A 10047-nucleotide genomic window follows, 5' to 3' on the forward strand; every position below is an offset into this window, starting at 1 on the left:
AAAACATATGAATCTGTTTTCCCTAAAAAAATGTAGACTTGGAGGTGACTTGATACATGTCTTTAAGATTTTAAAGGGAATTGACATCAAAAGTGACAAAATTTTCACATTGAATGAGAATCAGACAAGAAACAATGGTCTCAAACTGTCCGGAAATAGATTCAATTTGGAAGTAGGTAGAAACAAATTTGCCAACCGTGTAGTTAATGAATGGAATAAACTTCCTGCACAGGTAGTGCAATGTAGTTCAGTTCGAAGCTTTAAGAATCATTTAGATAAACACCTAAGCAAGATGCTGTAATGATTATAATTTATTTTACATTATTTGTTTTTGTTTTGTTATCATTTGTCTGTCTGATTTTCATTTATTACTAGTTATATGTCAATTTATTATTATTTACTATTTACCTGTTTGTTTATTATTTAACTATACCTATGCATTTATTTATATGTTTTATTTGTTATTTACATTCTTATAGTTCTTATTTATTATTTTATTATTATTATGATTTTTTTCGCATCCGACCTAGATATGGACCAAAAGGTCTCCTGTCGGCATGCTCCGCCTTTGTAATCCTTTGTAACGTTTGGTGTCTCCAGAGAACTTCCACAGGACCACCTATTGTGTTTGATCTCACAGCGGGTATTTGGGCCAAGCGCGTCTGACCTGTAGTCAATAGTTTAACCTCAAAAGACTGCAACCAATAGTGAAACATGGGGGCATTTCAATAATGGTGTGGGGTGTAATTTGGAGTGATGGTCGATCAGAGCTTGTGGAGTATCAAGGAAACATCAATTCAGGAAAATATGTTTCTATATATGTTTCAATATTCTCCAGTGGTAGAATGAGTACAAATTTCTTCCTATTTATGGAAGTTGGAGCTCCTTGTCACACTGCTCAAGCAACACAAAATTGGTTGAGCCAAAATGGGATCAGGAAACTTCCATGGCCAAGTCAGTTCCCGGATATGAACCCTATTGAACACCTCTGGGGCATATTAGACCGACAACTTCGCAAAAAGAACAGGAAGCCATCTTCAAAGCTCGAACTCTTAGGATTATTACGGGAAACATGGCAAGAAATCCCTCAAGATGATATTCGTAAACTAATCACTAGCATACCTAGAAGGGTCCTTGCATTGAAAAAAGCAAAGGGGATGTCAACCAAGTATTGGTTATTCACATTGTGACCATTTATAAGCACTTTAATTGTATCAATTGCTTGTTTAATAAATTAAACGATTTCTCTTTGTGTCTATTCAATTCTATCATGTCTGTGTACATGCATACATACACGCATACATACATACATACATACATACATACATACATACATACATACATAAATACATACATACATACGTACATACATACTGTACATACATGCAAAAATATAACATTCATGCATGCATACATTCATTCATACATACATACATACATACATACATACTTACATACGTACATACATATGTACATGCATGCATACATACATGCATACATATATATATATATACAGGTATATATATATATATATATATATATGTATGTATGTATGTATGTACGTATATTCAAAGATTATTTCAGACAAATGAGAGAGAAATGGGTGGGGAAGGGCAAACGAAGATGTGTTGGGAATAGAGTTTATTGCCCTAACGTTTCGACCAACTTGGTCTTCTTCAGAGGACATATTGCATTACAAAAGGATCACAAGTCTTATACTCGCAGCGAGGGGAACCCGGCCAGCTGTGAGCGGATGTGTCAGGTCTTCTCTTCGGCTAATGATTTAATTATCAAGACACTTGCTGTTTTTGACAGGCACTTAAATCCGTCTCTGTCATTGTTGTTTTCCCTGGTGGCGATATGTGCGGCTTCTAGACACACTGATACATAGAGGTTCTGAACAGGTAAGTTTCTCAGTATACAGGAAGCCCACCAATAGGGATGATTTTATCCACTATTTTTCAGCACACAGCAGACGTGTCAAAACTGGTGCTCTAATAGGTTTCTTTCTCAGAGCTTTTCGTATCTGCAGTAAAAGACTCCTAGATGATGAACTGGCATACATCAAGAATACCTTTAAGAAGCTGAAATACCCCGGAGGTTTGATCACCAAAACAATGAGGAAAGCCGAAAAGATCTACGATGGTTCAAACGTCCAGGCCCCGTGAAAAGATAAGTTGCACTTTATAACTATCCCTAATTCTACTAACACCGGAGCTATTGATAATTATTTGTTAAAAGGTGGAATAGATATAGCTAAAGTGTCTTCCAATAAGATAGAAAAAAATATTTAAAAAACATCCTTATGTTCATAATAACCTCAGTGTCGTTTACCGCATTCCATGCAGCGGCTGTCCTTGATCATACTTCGGCGAATCAGGTCAAGGGATCAAGAAACTGCTGAATGAACACAAAAACGACCTCAGGGCACATAGAACATCCAACTTCCTGGTTCGTCATCTATACAAATGCGGAAATCTACCTGACTGGGGCCGCGTGGAAGTTCTACACGAGGGACTTGAAAAGAAAATGAGGAAAACTGTGGAAGCCGCACATATCGCCACTTTCTCCAATCTATCAATGTCTTTAATGAGATTCGGTGACCATAGGGAAAAAGCACATTCCAAATGTGGACGAACTAACGATTTATATAGCTTGTTAATGAGTGATGGACTTTTGAAGTCAAAAGATCGCGCAATCAGTCCTAGAATCTTATTTGCTTTCTCAGAGGCTGAAATATACTGATTAGATGATTTGAGATCGTTACTGATAATTACGCTGAGATCCTTTTCATTATCTACTTATGTTAACGAATTTCCATATAACTTGCAATCGTACTCACTGTGTGCATTACCTTGCATTTACTTGTGTTAAATTTCATGAACCACTTTTCAGACCATTGCTGTAATTCATCTAAATCTTCTTGAATATCTAACTGATTTAAGTGATCACTTACCATTCTGCACAGTTTAGTATCATCAGCAAATTTAGAAACAATAGAAGTGGCCCAAGAACGGAACCTTAAGGAACTCCACTCGTAACTTTTTTCCATCTAGAAGTTTTTCCATTTAGAACAACTCTCTGTTTTCAATCATTCTACCAATTACTATTCCAACTTAATAGGCTACCACTTATTCCGTGTAAAGCTAATTTAGTAAGTAGTTTTTCGTGGGGGACTGTTTCAAAAACTTTTGAAAAGTCTATATATAATAAATCTATACTGTTTCTTTTGTCATAATTCGAGATGACTGTTGTAAAATTCTAGTAAGTTAGTCACGCAAGAACCCTCTGTCTGAAACTATACTGGCTATCATTTATCAAACAGTTACTTTCTAAATGATGTTCGATGGCATCTCTGATGATAGTTTCCATAATTTTTCCTACGATTGAAGTTATCTAGTTTCTTTTTGTCACCTTTTTTGAATATGGGAGTAACGTTAGCTAGCTTCCATTCTCTTGGGGCATCTCCGGGTATAATGGATTTCTTGAAAATAATTTCTAATGGAACAGCAATCTCATTTTTCATTTCCTTTAAGATTCTTGGCTACCAACCGTCAGGCCCTGGTGTTTTATAAAAACTTTGAGTTTTTCTATACACCTTTTATTTTTTTCTGTTATATTCACCGTAGTAAGTTCACCCTAGACTTTTCACAGGTTTCAGCTTGGAGTTCACTTTGAGGTGTTTCGTTTACGAATACTGAGCTAAATTAATTGTTTGAAATATTACACATTTCTTCATTTGAATATTCAAGTTGACCGTCAGCATTTTTACCTATAATTGATATCAAACTGATTGGCCTGTAGTTGCATATAGAAGATTTATCTCCCTTTTTTAAAACAGGAACAACGTTTGTCTGCCCCAAAGCAATAGGCAATTCATGTTAACCATGAAAGAATTTTAGCAGTAATCTCACCTCCCTTCCAACAGATATCTGGTGAGAAATTTCTTTGGTCTCACCTTATTCAGTATATTCGCTGGAGCCCTATATCTTTGTAGAGTGCCCAATGGTCCACCCCGTCATTATGACGGCACCCCATATATCTATGAGGGATTTCCCTGTTCGCCATTAGAGACGTGCCAGTTAGCAGTGGGTCCTGCGACTGTGTGCGCGTGTGAGCTGCTCTTTGTCTTACCTTTCTTAAAAAACCTGTTCAATATGGATGACCCTGCAGAGGTTGCCTCTCTGTCGACATAGCTGTTGTAGTCATTAAGATTCTCAAGCCTATCCACCACGTCAAGGTGTCAACTCATGGATAGGACACACACACACACACACACACACACACACACACACACACACACACACACACACACACACACACACACACACACACACACACACACACACACACACACACACACACACACATAGTGTGCGTGTGTTTATCCAATTGAAATATATAAGGCAGGAGCTACGCTGATAGATTACCGTATCTTTTTCTCCGAGCCTCATACCTACTTTTGAAATCAGTGAAGGTGACAAGACACATGTGAGAGTCGGAATCTTAATCTTTCACGCCTCAATTTGACACCTTTATCATCATGGGAGACTTAACAGTGAGGATCACGGCAATATCTTTGTTTATTGCCTGATACGTTCCTAAGGTTGCCTATCATAGAACTCCACCTTCGTTTATGCCGGTTCTTCTTTACTTACACATACGTGTATGCGGCTTTAATTTTTTTCTTTATGTTTAACCTTGGCGCAATATGGTGGCCCCTTTCCATTTGGGAGATGGTTGTCCACTGTCCAGCTTACTGCATTACTAGAGTATTTGCTACTCTGATTTTTTGCATGTCACTTTTGTGGTCTTTCATTCCTTTGTTTGATCCTAGATTCGCTCATAAGCAACACTATTTTTGTTTGTGCACTCTGCTGTTAATACCCTTAATTTTGCCTCTCAAGTTTGTGCAAGATAATTCAGCAGTTCCTATAATGTATTTTTATAAATATTTGTCTGAGATATCTAACATCACTGAATTTGGAATTTTGGTACATGGTACCTTTCATTTTCTTTTTTCGGAGGCATTTTGTCTCCATTGTGTGTGTGTGTGTGTGTGTGTGTGTGTGTGTGTGTGTGTGTGTGTGTGTGTGTGTGTGTGTGTGTGTGTGTGTGTGTGTGTGTGTGTGTGTGTGTGTGTGTGTGTGTGTGTGTGTGTGTGTGTGTGTGTGTGTGTGTGTGTGTGTGTGTGTGTGTGTACAAGTATGTGCGTACATGTACAAGTGGATGCATGAACTTCCTAGGGATCATATGAAGCATTACCTCGTATAACTCTGGGATGGCATTTCTTGAACGAATCTTTGGTGAACATGTCTCACACGTTTATAGGGACACAACTCGTAAACTGAACAGGTAGATTAGGTAGGTAGGTAGGCTAGGTTAATTTAGGTTAGGTTAACTTTGTTAAGTTAGGAGACCTAATTTAACAAACCTAATCTAACCTAAATTAACCTAACTTTAACCTAAAGTAACTTAACCTAACGTACTTATGAAGTGAAAAAAATCCCTCGGATTTTTTTTTTTTTTTGGGGGGGAGGGAGGGAGAGAGAGAGGGGGGGTCAGTTCTTCATATAATCAGGTCTGAAATGGCTATTCTTCACATCGGTGGAGGAAGAGTCTTTCCCAGATATAAAAAACAAGAGCAAAAGCTTTTCATGACTTTAACAATGGATTATCAAAAGACTGAAATAGTGCGCTAACATCTATTCGTTCACTCAAATTTTAAAGTACTGACCAATGGTGAACAAAAATACTGTTGGAACACAATTGTCCCGTTTCCATTCTTCTTTAAACACACACGTAATCGCGTATACGTATGTATATACCTAAGCGTTTGAAATCTTAATCCATCCTAAATTAGAATAAGTAACAGAGAGAGAAGAGTACAAACCCGCCGACTACTGCGTCAAACACGTAGAACTCATGGCAAACATAAATATAAACAATATATAACAAAGGGGGACGGAGAGGGGGGGTCGCCGATTAAATGAAGCGGCTTTGCTGTGGATGTACTGTGTCTTGCGACACTGCTTCTGACCCAGGGCGGTGGGCAGGGTGCAGGGATGACCCGTCATCCAGGAGGTGCTCAGATGAGAGGAAGGGTGGGAGGGGTGTGGAGTGTATTTAGGGATGAAATGGGTGGGAGTGTTTTTATGCCTTTCCCTTTTTGGCTACCTCCCTTGGAAGGGGGAAAAAGCCTTGGTATATGTATGTATAACCTATCTGCAAAATATGATAAAAAAAAAATCATTGCAATGCTAAACCTTCAGACACTGCCCTCTTGGACGTTGGGGGACGTGGATTACGAATACCTGTCTCTGAGTGTTCCTGAAATTGTCGACAGGTGACACTTGGCCCCCCTTTTTTTTTCTTTGTTCGCGGGGGTTGTACAAACCACGATAATCACGTGGCGTGGATCACACTTTGTCGCCCATATAACTAGACCCGACGCGCCTATGACAGTGCGACCTTGCTTGACCCGACCCAACCTAATCCAGTGCAGTTATGTAATTACGCACCACGGGCCACTACCCACGCGGCATATGTATCGGTTCCTGGTTGCATGTAAAATCAGATCACTATTATCTTACAATATAGGAAATGAACTCACCAAAACCTCTTTCTTCTCACATAGTAGCATCGTCGCTACAGGGTAGTGCCCACTCGTCCCCAACTTTGCAGGTGGTCCGGAACAGTTCATATCCACGGTTCGTTGTCCAAGCGATGCAACTATTACACTGGTCAACAAAGAATTTCTCCCAAAGAAAACAATAGCTGTATCTAAGATGTCTTTGCATTCAAAATCCAAAAGTAATATCCATTTTTTTTCCATCACCCACAGTTTTTGTGTTCCACGGCATGTTACATTACGTGTGTTACGTGGGATAAATTTCAATAAAGTGGTTGGCAGCACTGAGTTTAGCAACACTGCATGAGATTGTTATATGTTTGGCAGTACTGTGAAGTGATGGTGTGAGGTTGTGTAGTGCGCATTTGTGTGGAAATAAGTTTGTGATATTGTACAGTAACGCACGCGCCATTCACTTTCACAATGCCAAGAAATTGTATGAACCACCCAGACAATTTTTGCTTTAATTGCGGTGTATTGACATTCAAGTCACAAAGATGGTGTTTCAAGCCATTGATTAAAAAATGTTAGGAACATTATTTTGGCTGCAAAGTAGGGGACCAGGATAAAAGCTGGGCCCCTCATGTGTGTTGTGTAACCTGTATCAGGCTTCTCACTGTATGGACGGAAGGTTCACACCATATGCCTTTTGCCATCCCTATGGTTTGGAGAAGACCAAAAGATCAAACTTCAGATTGCTACTTCTGCATTACAAATATAAAAGGTATAACATCAACATCCAAGCATATTGTAAAATATCCTAATTTATCATCTGCTATGAGACCAGTACCTCACAGTCAAGACTTTCTTGTACCTGACCCTCCAAAACAAATGGAGCTAAGTGATAATGAGCCACGTGAGGAGATTATGGGAAAAGAAACAGAAGACATGAACTTTCCAATCTGTTCTTCAAGTGAACCACATTTATTAAGTCAGAGAGATTTGAATGATCCTGTGCGGGATTTAAACTTATATATATATAAAAAATCTGAATTTCTTGCTTTCGGGTTAAAGGGCTAGAATCTTCTCCAGAAAGAATCCAAAGTTAGTTTTTATCGTGACATAATTTTGATTTTTTTTTTTTTTTCTCACTTGAGGATGGTGTGGTGTTTTGCAATGATGTATATTCTATTATGGATGAACTTAACCATAAATATGACAGGAATGAGTGGCGCTTGTTTATTGCCTCTTCAAAAGTGAGCCTGAAAGTTGTTTTGCTCCTCGATGGAAATAAGTTTCCTTCTGTTACTTTGGCCCATGCAGCTAACATGAAGGAAACATATGATAATATGAAGCTTCTATTGCAAAAAATTAAATATGAAGAACATAAATTAAATATCTGTGGTGACCTAAAGGTTGTGGCACTTTTACTTGAAATGCAGCTGGGTTACACAAAGTTTTGTTGCTTTCTCTGTGAGTGGGACAGTCGGGATAAGAAAAATCATTATGAAAAGAATGAGTGGCTGAAACGATCTCTGACCCCAAGAGAGAAGAATGTTGTCAATCCTCCTCTTGTTGATTCAGAGAAAATTTATCTATCTCCTTTGCATATCAAGCTAGGGTTGATGAAAATTTGAGTCAAAGGTATGCATAGAACTGGCAAGGGATTCACATATTTAAAAAATAAGTTTCCTAGAGTAAGTGACGCAAAAATCAAAGAAGATATTTTTGTTGGACCACAGATTAAAGAGCTGATGAGAGACCAGAATTCTGATGAAGAGCTAAATTATCTTGAAGAAGTTGCACGACTGTCATTTAAGAAACTTTGCGCAGAATATTTGGGAATCACAAAGCAAATAACTATTCTGAAATCATAAAAGATCTACTGACATCCTACAAGGCCTTGGGATGTAATACGAGCCTAAAAAATAATTTTCTAGACTCTCACTTGGACTTTTTTCCTGCAAATCTTGGCGCCGTCAGTGACGAGCACGGTGAGAGGTTTCACCAGGACATTCTGAACAGGGAAACCCGGTATCAAGGAAAATGGAGCGCTTCATTGTTGGCTGATTACTCTTGGACACTAAAAAGGGATCTCCCAGAAGCAAAATACAATCGAAAAACATACATTTCTACATTTTAAAGGTAAGTTTAATTGAAATATCAGCCTCATTTATTAGTTATAATTGTTGAAATTCTAATATACTATCAAAGAGAAACTATGCCTGATAGAAAATGTCTGAAAACTTATTTGAAATCAGCAGAAAAAAATTCTATCAAGTTCACTTCCCTTTGCTTGTGGGACAGGTATTTTAATAATTTTTGTTGACCAGTGTTATTAGCGGCGGTGCTTTGATCTCAGGGAAGGGGTGGGGGTTACTCCTCAAATACAGGCGACGCTAGGTGGGAGAATGTGCCCCAAGAAGCTGAGGGTTGCCTCGGAAGGGGAGACGGTGCCGCGCCACCCTGCCGCGGTAAATGGTAGGCTGAATTCTAGGCGAAGAATGGCCGTGGCTCTACAATATGTATATATATATATATATATATATATATATATATATATATATATATATATATATATATATCTCAGAGGGAATTTCTCATGCCTGAGAAAGAGTATGTCTGTTGTAGATGAACGGTGTAGTTTATTATGTAACTTTGTTTATTAATTTATCTGTACATTTTTAAAACAAATTAGTAAACAGTCATAGTGTGTCTTGCCATGAAGGGGGAAATCTAGGTGGTTAAATTGGTTGTAGGGGGAAATGACAGAAAAAAGTTTGGGAACCACTGCTCTAGCAGGTAGTGATGGAGGGGCTGTTGCACCTCGGCCACACAGACTTTTCAGCTTTCGTGACTGTCTCTTCCCGCGTGTAGCATTTGCCATCCACAGAGATATCCTAAGCGGGAATAGTACAGATCCTAATAATCTGAGTTTATGTGTTCTTAAGATGAGTGACCTCACCGACTCTGGCTTGTGATCTATTGCCCGTGACTGGTGTGACCAGTCTGTTACTATTGGTTTCTTGTCCGTATTTTATTTATTCATTTATTTTTTTATGGATACTTGATTCTGTTGTGTATTTAAAGATGGCGATAGGGTCTATTTTCTAGATAAGTTCTGGTGAATCTGATGTAAGTATTTTAAAGGGATGCACACTTCCTGTCTGATGTGTATTTATACACTACATTGTTTTAACAATGTTATCTGGTATTAGCGTTGTTCCTCATAATGAGTGACGCTGTTTTATTTGGTTCGTAAAAGCAGTCTAAGTTTACTTTAATATCGTGTGCTGTGGATAACTACGTTATTAACTATTCTACAAATAGCCTTTTCCTCCTCTTTGCTATGTTCATTGTACAACATCTTGTAAAATATGTTGATAATTTCAAGACTGTTATTTTGTTTTGACGAATCTTCAAGGAATCTCTCCATTGTACAGCGAATACCATGCTCTATAATTGCATTAGGGAAC

Source organism: Oratosquilla oratoria, chromosome 10 (genome assembly GCF_046742065.1).
Source record: "Oratosquilla oratoria isolate Oo_2021 chromosome 10, ASM4674206v1, whole genome shotgun sequence".
In the NCBI taxonomy this organism is placed as follows: Eukaryota; Metazoa; Arthropoda; class Malacostraca; order Stomatopoda; family Squillidae; genus Oratosquilla; species Oratosquilla oratoria.